The sequence below is a fragment of the Oreochromis niloticus genome, linkage group LG3, assembly GCF_001858045.2.
Source record: "Oreochromis niloticus isolate F11D_XX linkage group LG3, O_niloticus_UMD_NMBU, whole genome shotgun sequence".
NCBI classification, from domain to species: domain Eukaryota; kingdom Metazoa; phylum Chordata; class Actinopteri; order Cichliformes; family Cichlidae; genus Oreochromis; species Oreochromis niloticus.
Genome location: NC_031967.2, coordinates 11,942,013 through 11,964,268, shown reverse-complemented (window position 1 = coordinate 11,964,268; position 22,256 = coordinate 11,942,013). Strand labels below are relative to the sequence as shown.

Below are 22,256 nucleotides of genomic sequence, written 5' to 3'. Positions count from 1 at the left end.
TGTAATTTTATACCTATTTTATTCGGTGATATTTTATTTATTTCACCAAGAAAAGTTGGTTTTAATGCTTTGGCTGCCGTAACACAGTAATTTCCCACCTTTTGGAATGAATAAAGTATTTCTTATCTTAATATGGAGCAGACTGTGCTTTTAAATACCCTCACTGAGTATTTTTCCGGGAGACCAGTTGGCAGTGCGCAGATCTTATTTTTTAAATATTTCAGGGATTTTTTCCGTTTCAATTTTCTGTTTTTATGATTTGCTTGTGTGCTTTTTGGTTTTGTGTCTTTACTACAGAAGAATAAGAATAAGAAGAAAACTGACAGACTAATAAGGAGAAGAATGAGGAGAAGGAAAACGAACACGAGTGGAAGACACAGTGTACGAGAAGAGTAGGAAAAGAGTAAGATGAGTACAAATTGAAGATTTTTAAACAGGAAAAAAGTGGAACTATCACTACATATAGATTAAGTACACAGGCTACCATAAGAAAAATGATATCAGTAGTATGAAATCCTGATGACACAGACTTAAAAGTGATTCAGTGACAGTGTCCGATTTACTCCCTGGCATCAAATCAATCCAATCACTCCCTGAGACGTCTAGACAAACTCTAATCACTTACAATTCAGAGCAATCACTTTCATCCCGTGATGCAATTCGTCGGTGATAGGATGGGTCTCTTTCTGGGTGACAGTGCCGCTATCATCTGGGCAGCAATTACCGTAGCACAACAGCTTTTGGAGAGCGTGACAGTGATTCGGTGATCACGTGACAGTGAGCAGTCATACGCTGTTAATAATTAGACAGTTCGGTTAAACCACATGCTGTATGCAATATCAGTTCTTCGCTATCGTTATTATTCAGTTGACACCGATACTCACGCTGCTTAAAGAGCGCACAATAGAGGATTAAATAACTTTGTGAAACTGAGGGGGCAACCATGGTGCCAAGGAAGAAGCTGTTAGGGATAAAAGAGTATGGAGTGAGTGATTTTCTTTGTCAAAGTTTTAACTCTGTCTACACGTTGACAGCTTTAGTCACTCGTCTGCGGATAAAAATAAAATGAAAGAGACAAAGGAAGCACGCGAGAAAAGGGAGGAAGGAGGGAGGGCCGAGCGGAAGAAAACAGGAGACTCCTGCTCTCATATCTCAGGTTTTACCTGTGTTTCACCTTTAATCCTTCCTATCTTATTTTCAAGGAAGAACAAGGCTTGTGTCTGTTTACTGGAAGAATTCCTTTCCAACTGTGAGACGAAGGCTCCCAGGGCTCAGTATTTGTCAAAACTCCTGCGCAGGCCTCAACCCAAGCCCAGAAAAACCTTTTGTCAAACATTTGTCATTCTGCCGTTGTTGTGTCTCGGTCTCACCCAAGGCCATTAAACTCACAAAAGAATAAATTACATTAATTGCCAGACTCGATGAGAACAGCTGGGCTGAGGTGCAGAACAACAACAATAAAATGAATTACAAGGAAATAAACCCCAGGTAAGAGAAGCGGCTCTCCTCACTTTCTTGGGGATGGGGAGTGTTTTCAAAGCAAAATGGCTCCTGCTTGACGTAACTCACAGAAGAATGTGCTCTTGTTTTGGGTCTGCATGAGGACAAGTCAAGGAACATGTTCATCTTTTCTGGGGTGATGTTTACCCTAGTTCATTGTGACAACCTCTCCCCATTAGGGCCCAGGTGCATAGCTAATGAGGAACGGGTGAAGCGCACACCTGTGTGCTGCGGTAGGAAGGCGGGAGACCTAGCAACTTGACTAATGCCCTCACCTACGTTTCCTTCTTTTCCCATCTGTCTCCATCCCACCTTCCTTTTTGTTCTGCCTGAACAAGCCGTCTTTGTTTCCATTTCCATCAGACTTTGGCTGCCCCCTCATTTCTCCACTCTGCTTTTCTTTCTTCATCACACGTCTCGTCTCCCTGGCTCTGCTCTGTGTTTCCCGGGCATTTGTACCTTTGGCTGAGGCTGCCCCGAGCAAACGGCTGAGACGTACCTCTAAGAAGAGCTCGTTAGAAGGTGTGAGCTTAACCCCTGATTGATTTCTGAGCATGACGCAGGACGCAGGGAGAGAGCCCGGTTGTAGCACAAACACTTCTTTAGATGACTCTCTGTGTGTGTGTGTGTGTGTGTGTGTGTGTGTGTGTGTGTGTGTGTGTGTGGTACAAAGAAACAGACGAGGGTTGAGGGTTAGGGGGATCAAGAACAAGAGAGTGAAAGAAAAGGCAGTTGAGAGGAGATAGCCAGTAGAGACAGAAACTGACTATGCTCTCTCTTACTTTTATGTCCTTTTATATTTTGTTGTTGTTTTGCTAGCGTTCAGGGCTGTGCAATGAACTGAGGAGTGGCTAACTCGCTCCAATTTGTCAAGAGCTCTCTGACTGTTGTTTGGGCTGTGGTTGGGGGTGAGGAGGGCGCAGCCGCCGATGCCAGCCCTCCAATCGCAGAGTGATTACTGGGCACTGGGCCGTGCTGAGCTGGGCTGGGGCGTCAAAACATGCCGTTGCACTTCACTAGACACCACTATATAAAGATATGAGCTATACGCTCTGGCAATGTTATGGCAAATTTAGAAAAACCACACGCACAACAATAATGCGTTATTTGTTTCTTCGCCTGAAGAAGAGAGATGTAAACACGTTACACACGCTGAGAAGGGCCAATTCAATAAAGTTTGTTTACAAAGATCAAATCTTGTCTTTTCACATCAGCGATAATCTCATCAAGCATCTTTTGCATTAAATTATTAAGTTTCAAGGTAACTGATCTTGATCTGCCCTGGTAAGGTATTCTCAGATAATCCATTTTTAATTTACAGTACCTGGGCATATATTAGAAAATATATTAATATGGTTAGAAGGGGAATTATGTGAAACTTCTTATTTCCAAGAATCAGAACTAACCTACAAAAAAAAAAACATTCCTACTTTACATCCAAATTTCTGTCGAACGTCTTCTTATAGTCGAGTTATATGCTGACTAGTCTTGAACTGCAGGACTAGAATGAAAATATTGCATTATCTACTGAGGAGATGATCCAGGAGTGTCAAACATAAGGCCCAGGGGCCAAAATCAGCCCAGCAAAGAGTCCAATCAGGCCAGCTGGGCAGCTATGGAAAATGTAAAGATGGACATAAATTTTAGACTTAAAGTTAATTGTAGTTGCAGAGGTTTTACAGCGTACTGATAGAAATGGGAGTTTCACTGGTCAGGATCAAAGTGGACTGTATGTGGCCCAAGCCATAAAATGAATTTGATATCCCTGAGATGACTCATTCACTAGACATTTTAGACTGTTTCTCTGTTTAAATCAAGCAGATAAAAGATATGAAGTGATTCCAAATGTTAGTCACATTTGAAAGCTGCTATTTAAACCAACAACATCTGGTTAAAGTAGTTAATTATGGAAGTGAAATAGGCCGTGCTTATGTAGAGGAAAAAATCCATTAGAGAGAGAAAAGAAATATTAGGACTGATAAAATCAAAATTCTGCCACATTCTAGAAAAGACAACAGACCGGGTTGTCAAAGTGAAAAGGTATTGACATCCACTGTAGACATGCAGTGGTGGATGATCACAGGATGCTTTCCATGAAATGAAAAAGCCTTCAAGGGAACATCAGTCTCCAGCATTTTACCTGCCGAGGCCAAACGTAAAGGCGGAAAGAACAACAAAAAGACAACAACTAAAGAGAGCTGCAACAAAGGCCTTGCAAAGCATCACAAATGAGGAAAACCAATCCTTGGTAATGCCCAAGGATTCCAGATTCAGTCAGAGCTCAAAGTCTGCCCTTCATCATATGGATGGCTGGTCAAACAAGTTGAGCAGGCCTAACTTTAAGAACAGAATGTGACAGAATAAGTTCCAATTAAGTACCAGGGTACTAAACAAGGAAGGAATTAGCTAATCAACAAATCTTGTCCCATGTAGAATATCTTACAACTGTGTCTAGTTTCCTCTCAGTTTGTGTGAAACATTTTTGTTGTATAGTGAAAAAGAATACGCAGGTGTATCATAAACTTTCCTGTGCATGTATCTTGTTTCATTTAAACCTGACGGAAAATTGGGCGGCATCATTTACACCTTGAGAACAAAATAGCTCTGTCTTGTTTACAGCTAAATTAAAGCAAGTGACAATCTATATTTTCTGGAAAGCTTTTGCAAAATTATGTTCTTGTGCGTCTTAAGGTACTTCAGTGTGTTTGCGATCCCTTTCTTCGGTCCCTTTGCACACACTCTCCTAACAGCGACATGTAAACAACCTTGCGTATATCAATTCCCTGTAGTAATTCTTGTTCTCTGTGCCCCGTGCCCGCATATGATTATTGATTCTGTAAAGAGAGGCCCTTCAATACCGTCAAGGCATTTAGATTTGCATTTAAATTCTCACTGCGATGGTGTTCTTCTAAAGCAATGAAACCTCTCACTTGCCCAGGGATGAGTGCAAGAGAGGGAGAGAGTTTTGATAAGGCTGTCGTCATTCATTTCAATTTCCTTATCAAGCCTAAGTACCTTTTATGAATTGGCCCTTTAAAGTACACAAATTGGAGCCATCAGTTATGCTAGTATGAGAAACAAGTAGAGGGAAGCAATGAGGGAACGTTACTGAAGCAGAGAACAGTGTGAGAGTCACGGGGAGAAAATTAGACAAACTGCAGAGAAAGAAAAGAGGAGCGAAAATAAAAAAAGACAGTGTTAATGAGTGTGTAAGACAGTGAGACCACTGTGTGAGGCAGACCTAAAGAAATGTCTCTAATGTTTAATTCCACAGGGAGCAGTCAGGGTACGGTTCTTATCATTTTATAATGATGATTACTCAGGGTCTATGGAATGAGCACCCACTCAGGGGCCATATCGAGAAAAAAAAAGAGCAAAGTCAAGAAAACATGGCAGGAAGTAAAATCTATGCTGAAGAAAAATTACAAGACATTCAATTGCAGAGATTATGTGTTTCCTCCCTAATAAGTGTGATAAAAGAACAGAAAAAATTCATGCATTTAAATATGCTTCTTAGCCCGTATGTTTCCCTAGTCTCTGTGTCATTGTGACGCTGGCACGAGACGCACCCAAACAATACTTCTATACCAAGTACTGTTTGTTTGCTTTACATATGAATAGCCCACTTTATTTCTGGAAGTACACCAATCACTTTTGGTCCATTAAATTCTAATTAGTAGAGATAGAGCCTAAAGCCTCACAGAGAGAGATAATATTGTAGAGGCTGGCAGAGAGCTGAGAAAAGGAAGAGGGAGACAGAGAAGACTGGAGCAAGACTGACAGAGCGTCAACAACGCTACATAATAGAGAAGGCCTCTGAGCTAGTTTGGGAACATTAACCCTTTCCATTTTTAAGGACCATCGACTCGCAGCTCTGTTATTTGTGGAAATGGTTTCAGTTTATTTTCGTTAATTATTAGTGACGTGGGAAATCACTAAAGAGAAATCATATTTGGGTAGGAATTCTGAGAAATGGGACTTTTTTGGTTGAAACACCCAACCAGCTGAGTTATAACAGATTACAGACAACTAGGGATGAAGTAGTTTGCAAAAGTCTTTATCTTCTATTTTTGCTTCCAAGAAGCCAGACTTTCTTGTCATATTTTAAAGTGGCGTTGAGCAATAGTTCTTCAGACTTTCTGAAGGTCTCTCAGTTTTTCTTTACACTTTCCTTTTTCACTCATTTTCAGTCCAGTCTTTGTACCTGACCATTTTCAGAGCAAGCAATAAATGATTTAAACATAAACAAAGGATGAACCAATGTTGTGTCTACAGTAAACAGTCACCTTAGCAAAGAATCCATTTTAAAGTGTACATTCGGCACTATGTTACTAGCAACCTGTTGCAGAAACATAATCTGTTTCAATTTATTTAGCTGAATCTATGAAAAATGCTAAAGATGACACAGTTTGACAGGCAGAAAACGTGGCATATCCCTAAGCCATGAAAGAGTCAACGACAAAAGAAGAAGTGACAGGCCTAAATAAACTACCTACAGCAGATGCACTGTATCTGAAAGTCATGTCCTTAACAAACGGGGGGGGAAAACACAGCAAAGACCTGACAGAGCACCTGAGAGATACACCTGACCACTCAGTTCACCCAGCTACCGTTCACTGAAGCCTCATCAGAAAAATTTTAAGGACTCTCTGCACACCGCACCGAGATTTCATCTAATAGCTCATTTGGTATTACTATGTCTGTCAAGCTATTTTACCTTTGGTATTCTTTATAGATTCAACTCAATATATTGGATGTAGGGCTGCCAGTGGATCCAGGTCACTAATATCTATTGATGATTTGACTCCTTATAGAAGTGTCAGGATGACTCTCAAGTGTACAGGGCTGTACTCTCCTCAGATTAACTCAAAAGCTGTAAAACCAATCGGACAGCGCTTCACAATGCAACTGGACAGTTTCTCAAGGCAAAGAAACTGGATATACCTCAGTGAGATTCGGAGAGACCCACAAACAAGCAGCGACTGAAGGCAGCTGCTTCAAAGGCCTAGCAGAGCATGTTAAGACCTCAGACAGTCACTGACAACAATGGATTTTAATTTGAGTAGTAAAAACAATTCATATATCTAAAATTATGTTAGCTTGTCCAGTTACCTTTGCACCTTTGAAAATGTGGCTGTAATGCCTGAACAGCTAAAGATATACTTTAGTTAAATGCCTTGAATTTGAGCTGAAAGTCTGCACTGCTTCTTGAATGTCTTGATTGTTAAAGGTGTACAGAAGAGTCTAGACTCCATGTTCCTGGATCCCACCAATACTTTGAATATTATGTAGAAAGAGACAGAGGTATTTGCTAGAACTACCCGAAAAGCCCAAAGTTGTAATAACCCAGAAATATTATGTTAAAGTGGATTTATGCTTGACTAAATAATAAGTAATACAGTTAGAGTTCTGTGAAGTTTATCCATAAGTAATTTGGATGTTGTTGGTGTGTGAATGGATCACCCATCGATCTGAGGCAGCCCATAAAGCAGCCCCAGACTTGGTACAGCGTGTGCCAAATAGCAAGTCTGATTAATGCACCGATAATCTGGTTCATAAATAGACACGCCAGTCTCTGTTTTGTATTTTATGTATCTGCCTTTACTGCAGCAATAACTGTTGGAGGGCTGTATTTCATGGCTGTTCAGCCGCCAAACTTCTCTCACTAACACTCTGTCTCTTTTCCCCGTTCACTCTCTCTCTCTCTTCCTCTCCGGCCCAACTTTGCTTTGATGAAGAGTGAAAGAGCATGTTGTTTGAAACTTTTTGGCAAGTGGTGAGAATACAAAAAAAAAAAGAAAGACTGAGAGAAAGAGGCAGCTTTCACAATACATCAAGCTCTCTCTTCTTTAGCACCTAGTGTTCGCCGATACCTATGAGTCTTTTTTATCACAAGTCTCTGATAAACACAAAAAAGGCTGGCGGATTAGAGGAGGAGGCTGGAAAAGAGCCCACCACCATCCGTGAGAAGTAGGCTTGCCAACCAATAACATGGGTCACCGGTTCCCAGGCCAAACTGTATCGTGACAGAGCACTGGGATGCCAGGGCTCAACCAAGAGCGAAGGTGACAAAGGAGGGAAAGCTTTTACCACATCAGCAGCAGAAACATTTGTTCCTCACTACAAAGGGAACATGGCAGCAGTCCCTAGTCCCAAACCCCATCAGACTGGATATATAGCTCCGGGGTAGTCATGCTCTCTCTCAGACCTCGCCTGAACCAGATTCGTCTCCCACATTAGCATTCTCATGTGAATAAATAACTGCGGTGACGGTAATATTGTACTGCATGTTTAATGGGAGATGGTGGTCTGCCAGGTCACAAAACTCCCAAGCGTGAAAAAGTATGCTCAACGAACATAAGCTGGAAGACAGAAATTTCAAAACTTATTAGCCAAGAAAGAAAAAAAGAAGGCTAAGGGCCAAATCTGGCACTTTTAAGTGACCATCGAGTCCCTGAAAACAATTTAAATAGCTAGCATGTACAGTTTTGTGGGGGGGTGGAGGCTCCATGGCAAAAAAATAAACCAATAAACAATGCCCTTTATCCTCATTTTAGAGAGCACAATACTCAATCTCACCCATTTACACTCCTTATGAATATTCTAATTTAAAGCATAAAAACATCCTTTTAGTGGCCGATGGCAGTTCAGCTATGATTGCGTGCCAGCAGAAATGCAGCTTAAAAACAGCAGCAACCTCTGCATGATCTCCCAACTTGACCGCTGTTTTAATTACAAAATTATAATTACGGTTAGTTGGGTAAATGTCTCTACTGGGATTACAAGTTACCAAAAAACACAATGAGCTGTGATATTCACAATTTTATTTTGTAAGGGGAGAGGAAAAGACCCTGAAGCAAGAGCTAACTCACGGTATCCTGAGATACGGCCTTAATTTATTGATACCGGTTTGTTTTCGATTTTGGGGTGAAGTGCTTTGGAGAGTGTTACTGAAAGAGGGGGGAAAAATTTTCAATTATGTTGCTGGGGAAAAAAAAAAAAAAGCGGCAGCGACAGGAGCCTTTCAGTGCACAAAGCTGCCCTGTGACTTGATGAATGGCCAGCCTTTAATGTTATGGGGGATTAAAGATAACTTCTGAACGATCAGCAGGCCAACATATAGGCAGCTCCTCTTTCACCGGCATAATAAGTTCTCAGCTGCCACTGGTTTAATTACCTCCTTTTAAAACTCAATCCACGTGGACCTCTCTTTAGAAAAAAATAATAAAATAAGATGGCAGTAGGATTAAGTTAAGGGGGGCAGTGGTGGTCAGGTATTCCATTGATTACAAGGTACCATTAAAGATCAAGAGAGGAGGCACTTAGAGACATCCATCAGGCTTAGATTGAAGTGGTCGTAATGATCTTCCTGTACACCATAAATAAAACTGATGTGTTGCTTCCATCTCGTCCGCACTGCTCTGGATTTGTTATAAAGCAGCTTAGCCCTCCTCCTTATAGGCAAGCGAGCATCCGTTAGGACAAGCCCCCCACCCGCCAACACCCACCTGTGCTGCTGAGCAACTTTGCAAGAAATCCATCAGGACTGCGTTGGGATGAACAGATCATGTTAGCTACCCCCCGGGGAGAGAGGTCACTGGAGCTATGAGTCACGGCTGTCATATGAAAAACACAGCGGAGGCGTGTTTAGACTGCCAGATGAGCATCTCGGATGCACGTTTACGCCACTGCCAGGTGCTGAACACGAACTGCGACTGGCATCTAAAGACCCGAAAAAGTAAAGAGTGTCAGTTTCGCTCACTTAATTTCGAGCATTCCTGACAAAATGAAGATCTTCTGAAGACAAAAAAAAAAGACCTCCCCAAGCAATAGTATTTGTTATAGTTTACACAGATTTCTCACCATTCATACATCACATCTGGTCAGGCAACACTGGGAAGCAACAATAATAATGGGTAATATGACAACTGCTGCAAAATTTATGGAAAGGAACTCCTATCTTCCACTACAGAATGACGTAATATGTTTACAACATGAAGAACAATTGTAAATTAAAAACAGCGTGACAAACATCTGCTGTGGATCCACAACTCTATGAGAGGGCTGCCCCCTCTAGGTTTTCATCTCCATTTGCTTCCTCTGGTTTGTTGGTTCCAGGATTAAAGAATATATAAAAGAAAAACAACAAGTTATTATTATTGGATTATTGGAGATCTCTATTAGTTTATGATGGAAAGTCCTTTAGAAGTGCCTGTTGACCCTCACTGTGGGTGAGGTTAGTTGATGCACAGCTGTAGGTAGGTCTGTAGTGCAGGGTTAATGGAGAGCACAACTTACAGTGTGCATTTATATATTCCAGGAGGAAACCAAATTAAGCTGGTGGAACATCAAATGCTTTCCTACAGATTTACACACTTTTAAATAAAACCTTCCTGAAAGCATGCAAATACATTAACACTGTGGTGCACGGTGTATGATTTTCAAATGGTGTTCTATAAGCTTCTATACAATGATACACAGTCCGCAATCCCCAACCCACTAAGCAATCGAGGAATGCAGCATTCCTGCTTTTAAAAGTCCACTGTGCCTCATTATTCAGCAAAGCTGTGCATCATCACCCTAGGTGATGGCGTGTTTTTCGCAGCACAACAATGCAAGCTGGGTGGGATACAGGAAGAACAACAGAGAGGTGAAATCATGGGCAGATTATAGCCGCCCTGTCAGCGAAGGCAAAAAAAGAAAAAAGAATAAGAAGAACTCCGTACAGGGTCCCATGGGGATTCATGCTACAGCAGTTGACCCTCAGCTGAGGTAGATGCAGGGCATCCACATGGTATGCCCCCTACTGGTATAAGGTAATAATAGGTCACAGTACCTCCTACGGCTCACCACGAGCCAGCGAGAGCATGACAGGAACCTTTTGTATCTCTAGATGTGCTGAAGGCAAATGTACTCAGTCGAAAATAATGATGCAACGGCGCTGATCAGGTGCATGTTTATGTACACGCTCGGGTCTCTATCACTTTCTGTGCATTATCAAGTGGCTGGCCACTATGAGGGCTAAAAGCAGCTGCAGAAACGCTGGGAACGGGAAAAGAAAGCCCTTTCTTCTGTTTTATTTAACTATACAAGCCGAGGATGTAAAACAAAGAAAGTGAAAGAGGGCAGTAGAGTAAAAAAGATCAATTAGACACTGATTAAAGAGAGTGCTTCAAAAACCATAATTTGTGCACTTTTGCTCTTTTCGTAACCAGATGATTTTCTTTAAGTCTTTACTCATTTGTGTTATCATACTGCAAATAATACAAGTGATATCATGACAGTGTAATTTCCTTTGCATACGTAATTGCTTAGAAATATATGCAGAGTTTGCCCATGCTTTTAAAACAGTCTGTTCAAGTGCCTAAATAAAAGCTGTACTGCTATTACACCATGCCCCCAACCCCCCACCCACACCCCCACCCCATTACACCATGAGGCTGGCTGCAGGATGCAGACTATGACTACTGCTACTCTTGGAAGGGACTAACCCAGAAAAGGCAAGCAGGCAGGCAGGCAGGCAGGCTGGCTGCTGGAGATTGGGTCTGGCAGAAAGCAGGTCACACATACATCAGAGACCAACGCAGTGCATTTGCCTGTTACAGCTTAATATCCATAGAAGCCACAGCCAAGACATACACACCACCATGGACAGACGGGGCGAGCCAGGCGCAGAGTAAGAGAGAGGGAGAGAGATGGAGAAAAAGTGACAAGGGAAACAGACAGCTGGATGGAAACAAGGACAGAAAAGAAGAGAGAGCATTAGAGAGGCAAACACAGCTTACAGGAAAGGGAGTGCAAAAGAGGGAGGAGAGAAGGAAGAGACAGAAATGATGGGTTTGGCAAAGGTGTGTAGCCGACAGGGGAGGGAGAGTACAGAGCAAACAGGACAGTTACGGGCATAAGAAAAGAGACAGATATGCAGTGAATAAATCAATGATAGAGAAACAGAAACAGAGAGAAGAAACAGAAAAACCCCCAAAAGACAAAGGTTAGTTAAAATTCAAGTGAGCAGTACATTACATGAAATAGGCATTACATCTACAAAGATATATTCCTCATTAGGCAGTAATTCATATTTAACTGTACAGATAACAGAACACAGCTAGCACGCTGACGTTGTTGCCACATTAAAATTCTGGATAGATTAAATAAGACAGGAGCAGCAACACAAACAAAGTATTCTCCTCACTGCATTTCAGCCAAGATGGAAAACACATAAATTAGCTCCAGCTAACTGTTGGAAGGTTCCAGGATGCTTTCATTGTGCTATGGAAAAAGAATAGAAATATAAAAGTGTATTAACTGAAAGAAACCAAAGGGACAACTAAGGAAAGTGCAAAAAGCGCTGACAGGCTCTATTGAAGGAGTACAGGTTGTGAAGGGGGTATAACACAAAGTAAGGGAGGGAACACGCTTGCAAGAGAAAGGGAGGGAGAGATGGCAAAGAGAGTGTGTGATAAAGTAGAAAAAACACAAGGCAAGCTCCCATAGGAGGAATGCACAATAGTGCAATAAGCTGGTGATATAATGGCCTTTTTTTTGCTGTATCAAGCCCATTCTCTTCATCTTTGGCAACCCTCATCAAATCAGCACTCTGCCTCCTCAGGTGGCGCTTTAATTACTCAATCTCAAGTCCAAGCAGCAGACAAAACACGTTTCTGCTAATTCCACCACATTCAAACACACAAAGAGGAAATGAGCACAACTGATGAGATTAAAAAATTAGAAAATGTAATTACATTTGGAAAAAAAAAACTAGAAAAAAATATTACTGACCTCCATTTGGGTTGTCTTTTAATAGTATTTCTTCATTTAACAAACACTTCCTGGTTGTTTTGTGTTCACTTTAGACTCAATACCTGGAAATGTTTATGTTTTATAATTAAATGATTGATCATGAAGCAATAAACGGACAGTGAAATTGATACATGAAGTAAGAAGTAAAATTAGGTTCTTTTATTTTGTATTTTTTACACTTTTGGCTCAGTTCTTCTGTGCTTTTGATTTTGCTGCACTGTTTGCTTTTTATACCAAACCCAAAGACTATATGCTATAAACTGCATAAAAATGGACACAGTTATTTTGGGTTTTTGAAAACAGAAGTCAACAAATATGGATTACAGAGTTACATGCTAAGTTAACAGTAATTTGCATGTGCCTCCACTGGGGTTTAACCCACTAAAATTGGAACCCAGTTTTTTGGTTATTTAATCTCAACTATATTATTTCATTCAACTGCATTAAAAATGGTCCATTGGGCCCCAGCACCACCAACGATGTCCAAAGGTCCACTTCAGTGACACAAATTACCTGAGGTTAGCCTAGCTTACAACTAGTGGCCTAGTCACCCAGCTAACACCGAGCTGTCACTCAAAGCAGCTCCATCCCTGAGAGTGGAAAACTACATAGCTGGGCATTTTTACACAGAAGAAGTGAGGACTGACCAAGTGGCAACCTCTGGGACTGAAAAATAAAGCCTACACATAAGTGCCAAAAACTGCAGTTCTTACACAGCCCTTGAGGCTGGTTCTAAAAGTCAAACCCAAACTCGCATCACTTTCTTTGTGAGTACAATTTCAGCATTTTATTAGTCTTTTATTTGGGTCTAGACAAAAATACTGGGTCACCTACACAAAACACTAACAGGAGCTGTTGTGACCATGATCCCTTCTAAACTGATCTCCCTCTTTGCAGCTCCAGTATAACAGCTTCCACTCTTCTGGGAAGACTTTCCGCAAGATTTCAGAATGTGTCTGTGGGTATTTTTGTTCATTCATCCATTCAGAAAAGCATTTGTGAGGTCAGACATTGATGTTGGATGCTTGCAATCTCTGTTCTGGCTCATCCCTAAGGTTTTCGATGGGGCTGAGGTCAGCGCTCTATGCGTGCCAGTCAAGTTCTTCCACACCAAACTCATCTGACCATGCTTTTACGAAACTTGTTTGTGCACTGCGGCACAGTCTTGCTGGAACAGAAAGGGACCATCCCAAAACTGTTCCAACAAATTTGGTTGCAGAGCATTGCCCAAAATGGCTATGATTCCCTTCATTGGAACTAAGAGGCTCAGATCAAGGTATAAAAAAATAATGATTCTTTACATATTAGCTGCATTTCTTGTTCTGTTTTATTCAAGTTATCTATTCTATGTGGTTGTTTTTGTTGTAGACAGCAAAGAAAGATTTTCATTGTACAGGGAAACATGTTTCTTTACTGTGCATATGTCAATAAAACTTTAAAAATTGAAACTGTCTATGAGAACTGAGCCAGCATCAAGCTGAAACTGGAGCAAATGTAGCTTTGCTTGGACGTTTTCGAGCCCCACTTGGCCAAACTATGAGATTTAACAGTTCTAAAAATCACTAATTACTTATAACTTACACACAGCTATAATTAGCTTTACGTGCATATATAATAACGTAAACACAGACTAGATATGGAAATGAATAAAGAAAGTACAATGACATGTTATTCTTCATGGATATACACAAACATCTTTTCATATGCAGTCATGTTTTTGTTGTTGCCATTAGACTTTATGGAACGGACAACGGTCCCAGGCGGATGCACGTCTGTAAGGCAAACCATCGGTGACATCCTAAGCACGGCTAACGTGGTTACGGCTGCAGCGACACAGACGAAGAGCCTTCTCAGGATACTCGGCGAGGCATGGCAGCACACCGCCACAGACGGGCCCAAATGAGATAGCACTGAGGCCAAATCTAATTAGGGGACGAAGACACAGCACAAGAGGCACAGAGACGGCAGAGGAAGAAATGGAAGCGAAAGAAAAGTGGGGGTGGTTTAGAAGAGGTAAACAGAGACGGCAGAGGCCGAGGGAAGAACAGTGGGAAAGAGAAGAAGGGAGTTACTGAGTGGGTGACAGAAATATAAACTGCCAGCGAAAGTGTGAGGCAGAGCAGAAAAGAGAGAATGAGGCAGTGCAGGAGAAAGGTTTGCATGCATATGTGTGGGAAAGCAAGCTGAACTGTTTGTCTACCCCCCTCCCTGTTGGTAAATGGGAAACACAGCCAGTGCCCGTGCACCCTCCTCCTCGGCCGTTCAGAGCCACTTGCACAGCCTTTTCTCAGCCAGCGCTACACAATAGCTAGCTGATGAACCTGGGGCTAACATGCCCTTTGAGCTGAGTAAAGGCAGAACGCATGGAGAGTCCTTAATGATATCAGCCCCGCGCAGCAAGCACACCAGCACCCACTTGCTAACTCCTTTATTTCCTCCCTCCCTCATCCCTCTTGAAACATCGCCTCCCTTCAACCTGTTCAGGATTGTTACAGGAAATGGACATACCAGTTCAATTATTGAGCACATAAACACCATAGGATTTGACACAAATAGCACTAGTGCATCATCTCACTACAAGAGACTGAAATTAAATTCAAATATTTTATTTTTAAAACTTAAAAATGCTGCCTTGAGTGATCGTAGCACTCCTCAGAGGCAGATTTGATGGAAAGATTAGATTAAAAATACCAAAAGATTTTTTTTTTTTGCTTGACGTCCTTCTCTTCCTTTTTTCATGTTTAGATGTTCAGTGATGTCTGATGACAAGGTAAAGCTGATAGAAAGACATGCCTTTTAACACATGCTGGTGTTACTGTTGCCACAAAAGGGAAAATAAAAAATACAAATACAAATCCTGAGGTTTTCAAATATATTAAAGATGTAAAATCAGATATGGATGTATTGTCAGGTTGAGGTATTTGAGCTGTGCAGCTTGAGTGTATACTTGAAAAAAAAACTACAAGAAAGGACTGACTGAATAATTGAATTTCTGCAATTGGGAAAGGTCACAACAAATGAGTGCAGTGATTATGGAACGGCTCTTTTTTTTCTCCTGTTGAGATGTGGCCTCTGAACCTTGATCATTATATTCTGCTACTAATTAAAGTCAGTTTAATCTTAACAGGGATGTCAAGTGAGGAAAACAAGTACATCTGTGCAGCATATTCATTGCCAGATAGGTTTGGACAACATTTTTCCCTTACTAAGCGAAATCATCATTTAAAATCTGAAACATGTAAATGTGACAAATATGATAAAAATAAATAAATAAATAATTAGGAAGGGGGAAAATACGCTGCACTGTATACAGGACATAGCAGGCTCACTGTAATATTTTGGATTCCACATATTCCTCAATATAAATATTAATACATTCTTTAAACCAGGATCTACTGTAAAAACTCCATGCAGAGTATCAACAATTAAATTAGTTGTTTTTTTTATCAGCTACAAAAGTTTGAAGTTTTTGGCCCAAAATAAGGCTTTAAAGCCTTTCCCCATTGTTGAAAGTTGCATTTATACTGTGCATGTGCAAAGTTACAAATCACAGCAGCTTTAATATTGGCTCAGTCCTTTTCCAGTGTATCCTAAGCGGAACAAATGCCATGGGGATCGAAAAGTAGACTTATTTCATCTTTTTTACAGTAATGAATAGATATGCCTGCCATGACATAGCTGAAACTGTCATGAACCTGTACTATGCACATGCAGCAGTGCAAAAATATGATTGGCTAATATGTTTCCCGGTTTGGTTGTTAACAGGCTCTTTGAAGACAGGAGCGGGACAACCACCATTTTTACAGTAATGGAGTTCTCATATAGATTACTACTCTGGATTCTTTGAGTGCTTTTTCCTTAATAAATGACTTTGCTTCAGGTGGAAGACTGCCGCTATACTGCAAAAGTTACATTTTTAGAATCAGAAGCACATATGTAACATACATAAAAAGGTATCCTTTCATATGAACCTCTGTTTTTGAGTTGAGATAAAAGAGAAAAGGTTGTTTTAATTATTTTCAAAAGCGGAAATATGTGTAATTGGTCATAGTCTAAGGGTTTAAGCATATGTGTTGTACATACAGTGAAAATAGACTCTTAGCTGTTTACTCCCTACTTACTAAAATCAATCAACCAAAAAAACGACCCATTAAGGCACATTTAAGCCAGGAATGCAACGTCACCGTTAAAAATGACTGCATTTCACTCTATTTGTTAACACTAAGGACACAGCTCATTATCAGCGACAGCTGATGCATCTCTCTGCTCATCATGAATTTCCTCTTTGACAGTAAAGCACATTACAGAAGCCTCCACATTCTCCTGCAGATAAAACTGGGCTAACAAAGCACTTATAGCTGATTAACTCGGAAAGAGAACTAGCTTAGCATCAAAAACAGTTCCAAATGAGACTTCAGACTCTGCATTCAAGAACATTAGGTAAACACAGACTTGTCTAGTCCCCAGTAATATACCAACTTTGTTGTTTCATCTTTGTTGCTCAATTAAAATGTTTATATAATGTTTAAGTTTTAAAATTGTAGAAAAAACCCTTCAGTTTACAGGCTAACTTTGCTAGCATCCTATAGCTAGCAAATGGTGCACTACCAAAACAATTTTGTTGGCACTTCAGAGTGCGCAATTTTATTGACTAGGTTGGTTTAAAGGGCATCCCGATCCAATCGCATTGTGTTTCAAACCACACAATGCCATGTGTGTCAAACAGTTCTGGAAAAACATATGTGCTCTTACACCCCATAAGCTACTTATGATATGTACCGAAGAGCAAAGAAACTGATAAAGAAAAAGGAGAAGGAGGCAAATCCAAACACGAGAACTTTACATTCATTATTCTTAAATCCAATTTAATGTTGACTAGAATGTCCGTCAAGGCATCTGCAGAAAGTCAACAGCATCAGCATCGACACAGACAATTTTAGATGAATATTTTCTTCAGTAGGACATGTATTTGCCAAAAATATTGCTGATTCCCATTACCCAAGATTGCACTGTTTTCATCAAGTCAATCAAGCTATCAAATCAACCACTAAGATGTTTAAAGTCTGACAAACGTAATTTACCAAAGAAGATCAGCATGTGGGCTACATAAGCATCCTCTCCAAAGCCTTTTGAGTGTTTGAGTGATTACATTTTCATTCCACTCAAGTTTCATGTTCCATTTTTGGCACCATCTGTATTTTTGCCCTCTTTCGAAAATGCATAATATGCTGATGCTAATAAAGCCTGAATTTGTGTACACGTGTGTGTGTGTGTATGCATGTGTGTGTGTTTTAATTCTGATAGCTTTATCTTCAGGATAAAGCTATCAGCTAAGCTTGAGGGTCAGTTCTATCACGGCTGGACACAGGGGCTTAGCACGTTCCTTTAATTCATCAAGGTTTGATTACTTCTGTGAAGATTTTTTTCTTCAGCCTGATAACCTGATGCTCCTCAATTAATGCCTTTTCACAATCCTGCCGACTCCGACATGATCAGAGCACGCTGAGCCTCCCACGTGTCTCCGTTCCCCCAGTTTTGTTAGAGCACTCCTAGAAAGTTGCACCTTGGAGATCTTTTTAATTTTCATTTTCACTCTCCACTCTATCAACAATTACAGTTCAACAAACAAGATAAATTAATCTCTCTGGCACTCTGGCAGCGAGCCGAGGTAACTCAAGGGGACTAAAATTCCCGTCTAAAGCACTGCCCACATACAGGTACATGTTACTTTTCTGATCGTTGCCGAGTCATCATCTGTTCAATTAGGGATAATGGCATGAAATTAGAGATGCAACCATCGACAAACACAACAATCAGCACTGGCAGGTCACAGTTAAGAGAAAAATCATTCAAGAAAATCACGATCAGTGCTTAAAACTTAACATTAAAGTCTTGTTTGAATCTTAAATGTTTGTTGTATAGTATCGAGTGACTATAAATGACAGTAATCTACAGTAAATATTATCTGAAGATACAATACAGTGACCTTAACATTCAGCTCAGCACCCACCTTCTACTCATTTACAATCAGCACCAGGGAGATGCATTGGATGACTGCCTTCCTGACCTGCATGTGCCATTTTGATTCGTTGGACCGCTTGACAGGAACGGTTAAAAAAAACAACAACAACATCCCTGACAATTCTGACAGGTATTTCATTGCTTATGACCATGACTCCGGGACACACAAAACACATTAAAGTTGCTGAAGTAGAAGTACACGTTGTGTCGGATTTATGATTGTGAGCAGTAACACGTATGATACCCAGCATCTCACGGCAGCTCCGGACTACTGGGTCAATCTCTGAGACTCAAAACACAAAGAGGCTGCTTCTTCAAAGTCAGCAATCAAACACCCACAGCACAAAAGCACATTTATCTTCAGTGGCTTGCATTAAAACAGCACGCTATTCATTTGAAAATTAAATTTGCCCACTAAATTAAAGAGCGGAAGAACATAATGGATGGATCTGGATTGTCAGGGGGGCGAGAGAAGCCCTGTAAATGAAAGGAAACGGGAAGAGAGCTGAAAGAGAAGGTATGCTCAGAGGTTTGCTGGATCAAATTGCAGTATTGTGTTATGTCGCTGGGGAAGAGTTTGTGTGCTTTCGTGTGAACTGGGTGTAGAGAAAGTAGAGGCTCTCACCCAGTTTCCCAAAAAAGTTGAGTCACGTTGTAAAACCGTTTAAAAAAAAGAAAAGAAAGAAAAAGAATGCAATGTTTTAATGTTTTGCATTGTTAAGCCACTTAAAACTGACCTACATTATTTGAGTATAACAAAGGCATCTAACTCAACTCAAGGGATGAACCAGTGTTGTCTCTAGAAATAACAGACAACTTAGCAAAGAACCAATTTTAAAGTCTGGCTTTTGCAATTTGTTGCTGACAGCCTGTCGCAAAAAACACAATTTGTTCCTATTTCTTTAGTTGAAGCTAAAAAAAAATGCCAAAGATAACAGTTTGACAGGCATAAAATATTACTTTTGTGACAACAAGGTAAAAGAAGAAGTGGCAGGCCAAAAAAAAACTATGTGCAGCAGATCAACAGCATCTGAAAGTCATGTCCTTAAGAAACGGGGGGAAAATCCAGCAAAGACCTGACATCCATCTGGCCCTTCAGTTGATCCAACTACTGTTCACCAAAGCCTCATCAGAAATACTCTCACTGAAAGGGTGGCTGTCAGGAAGGAAAACAGGGGAAAAAGGCTGAGGTATGCCAACTTACATAAGAACTAGACTGAAAATCAACAGGCATTATTGAGTGATGAATCCAAATTTGAAAATGTTGGCTCAAATCATTATTAGTATGTATGGAAAGGGTAGAGAGAGGTGCAACAGTGAGTGTCTACAGCCACAACCAAACACGGTGGAGGATCTGTCGTGTTTTAGGGCTGTATTTCAGCCAGTGGTGTTGGGGATCTCGTCAGAATTGATAGAATTATGAATGCAGAACAGTAGTGTCAGATTTTGATCCACCATGCATTACCATCTGGAAAGGCTTTGTTTTTAAGCATGACAATGATCCCAAACACACCGCCAATGCAGTAAAAGCATACCTGGATAGAAAAACACTATAAGTCATGGGTTGACTGAGCCTCAACATTATTGAAACAGTGTGGAATCCACCCAAAAGGTTGATTCTGTTCATCTGGACGTAGCATTTTCAGTGGAAGAAATGTTTCATCACTCATCCAAGTGACTTCTAAGTCTTTTGGGATTTACTTACCTGATTGATTGAGCATGCATCAAGACAGTGTGGGATCATCTTTTCAGAGAATGGAACAAAAGGAAGCCAACACCCAAAGTTTTACATGTCCTTCAAGAAGCCTGGAGAACTGTTCTCTAGAATATGTTTGCCTTATATGCCATATTTCTGTCTGTGTTTGTGCGTGTTTCTATAAATCGCTGTACCTAGTCACAAGTGCAGCTACTTGAAATATTAAGTAACTAAATAAGTAATTAAACTACATTAAAAACCCATTGTTAGAAAACACACATTTCCCATTGCACCCTACCTGTTTTTTTACTTCTAAGGTAATACGTTTAGGTGTGTTTTCTTAGTAAGATTAACTATTTAGAATTTACGGTACAGGTTTCAGAGCAATGCTAGCAGCTAAATTATGTCATTTTAAGGGAAGGCCCCACTTATGATAGCAATGTAATGCTAAACAACATTCTGGAGAAAAAAAAACTGAATGGTGCAAATCCGAGGTGAAAATATTGGAGCTTTATCAAGTTAAAAATACAATAAAGGAGGCACTTACTTTTCAACCTTTAATAGGTTATTGTATATGAGCCAAACTGAAGTGACACTTGCTTTCAAAAAACTACAGCAACTGGTTTCCTCAGTTAATATTTTTCAAAATGAACCATAAAATGTAACATTTGTCAACATGCTGTATTTACGCTTAATTTTAAATAGTAAAGAGTTGAATTCATTTACAGTTACTTTGTTTTTACATTTTACATACCATATTAGCCTGTTCTGCTCCAAATCAATCACAGGAAAATCAGATAGTCACTCATGGGAATGATTTGAGCTGCAGAGTCTTTGAAGCTATATCACAAAAGCAGTAAGTAGAATAGAGAACTTCAACTACACCTTGCATTTTTATTAGGCAGTAAGCAATAAGCTTTTTACTAAATCTATCACCAGAAGTGGAAAATGTGTTAATCACACATCAAAAAACAAAAAAGTCAACATAAAAATTGGAGATAAAGGCATGTTGGTGCTTTAAAGGTCCTTTGACCAGAAGCAAAACATCAGAATCAAACTACATAACAAATCCTATAATAAATACTTGTTGATGACAGTAGGGACATCACAGAGTAGTGTTATTTAAACCCTTTTAATTAAATCTGAATAAAGTCGAGGGAATTAAGTCTAACACAGAATGACTGACCCTTTAGAAGAATGCAGCAAAAGCTTAACTACCTCAGATACTTAAAAATATATCAAAGAAATTAGCCTCTACTGTGGGACATCATAAATATGACCACATAATGAACATCTGCTCTGAGAGTGACTGTGATAGGGGCCATAAACCCTCTAAACTCATTCGTACTGTCTGAAGAAACCATTTGTCCTATGAAGGACATGAAAATAATTTTTTGCCCAGGTAGTCTTCTACGTCTCTCCTTTGGCACTGTTCTCCTATCTACATGTCTCAAAGGGCTTTTGAGTAATGCATTTCTATTATTGTACCTTGCGTAGTGTCACATTGGTGGCTTTATCAGGAAGTTGTTGTAGGGTGAAGCTGGAGTGGGTTGGAGGGGTTATTTTGTGGGGTTGGCTGGCATTAATCTCTGTCACTTGTCCTCTCTGATTTATACTCTTTCCCAATAAGCCAGTCTACGGCCTCCACTTCAATTGCTACTTTGTGATAGCGTTCCATGTTCAGCCTTCGTCCGCACCGCAACTTGACATTGAAGGCTTGTTCTCCAAACCAGTGGAAAATAAAAAGCACGGTAAAGAATTAAATTTCCCGCACCAAGAACAAGAAGGACAAGATAATAGGAGCCTGAAGCTCCCTCCACCCCCATATAGAGAAAGCCATTCTCCTCTGAGTCTATTACGCCCGCTGCAGCTTCTGCTTGACGACTTAGATCACGAGCAATTAATCTTTATCCAGGAGTGCGAAACACGGTAAAGGCCAGGCTTGGGTACAGTCAAATTTTAAAGATGTAGAAAAGATGTTTTAACAGGTACAACGGCGGAGATGAATCAGAACAAGCTTCTGACTAATGAACACAAAGGCTTAGCTCCAGGCTATCTGATCACAAAGACTCAACAGCGCAACTCCTCCAATCGCCTCCTTTGTTGTTCATTAACACGCCACCATGTATGCGGCTATCATGCCACCTACCATCTAATACCCCCCACACACCACATACACACACCCTCTGATGTGGTCCGTATATGTCTAAAGTGTTTAATTACAGATGATTTATCACCA

General features: G+C 40.4%; 1 protein-coding gene and 1 long non-coding RNA gene across 6 annotated transcripts in view; one reads left to right on the top strand and one right to left on the bottom strand.

Annotated features, from left to right (window-relative positions):
• The window catches only part of ppargc1a (peroxisome proliferator-activated receptor gamma, coactivator 1 alpha), a 296,819-nt gene that overhangs the window by 158,760 nt on the left and 115,803 nt on the right, over nucleotides 1-22,256 (bottom strand). The gene's annotated exons all lie outside the window — the stretch shown is intronic.
• Nucleotides 295-17,542, top strand: LOC112842898 (uncharacterized). The gene is made up of 4 exons (XR_003214940.1): nucleotides 295-403; nucleotides 13,198-13,258; nucleotides 13,356-13,576; nucleotides 14,034-17,542. It is a non-coding gene; the product is annotated as an uncharacterized LOC112842898 (long non-coding RNA).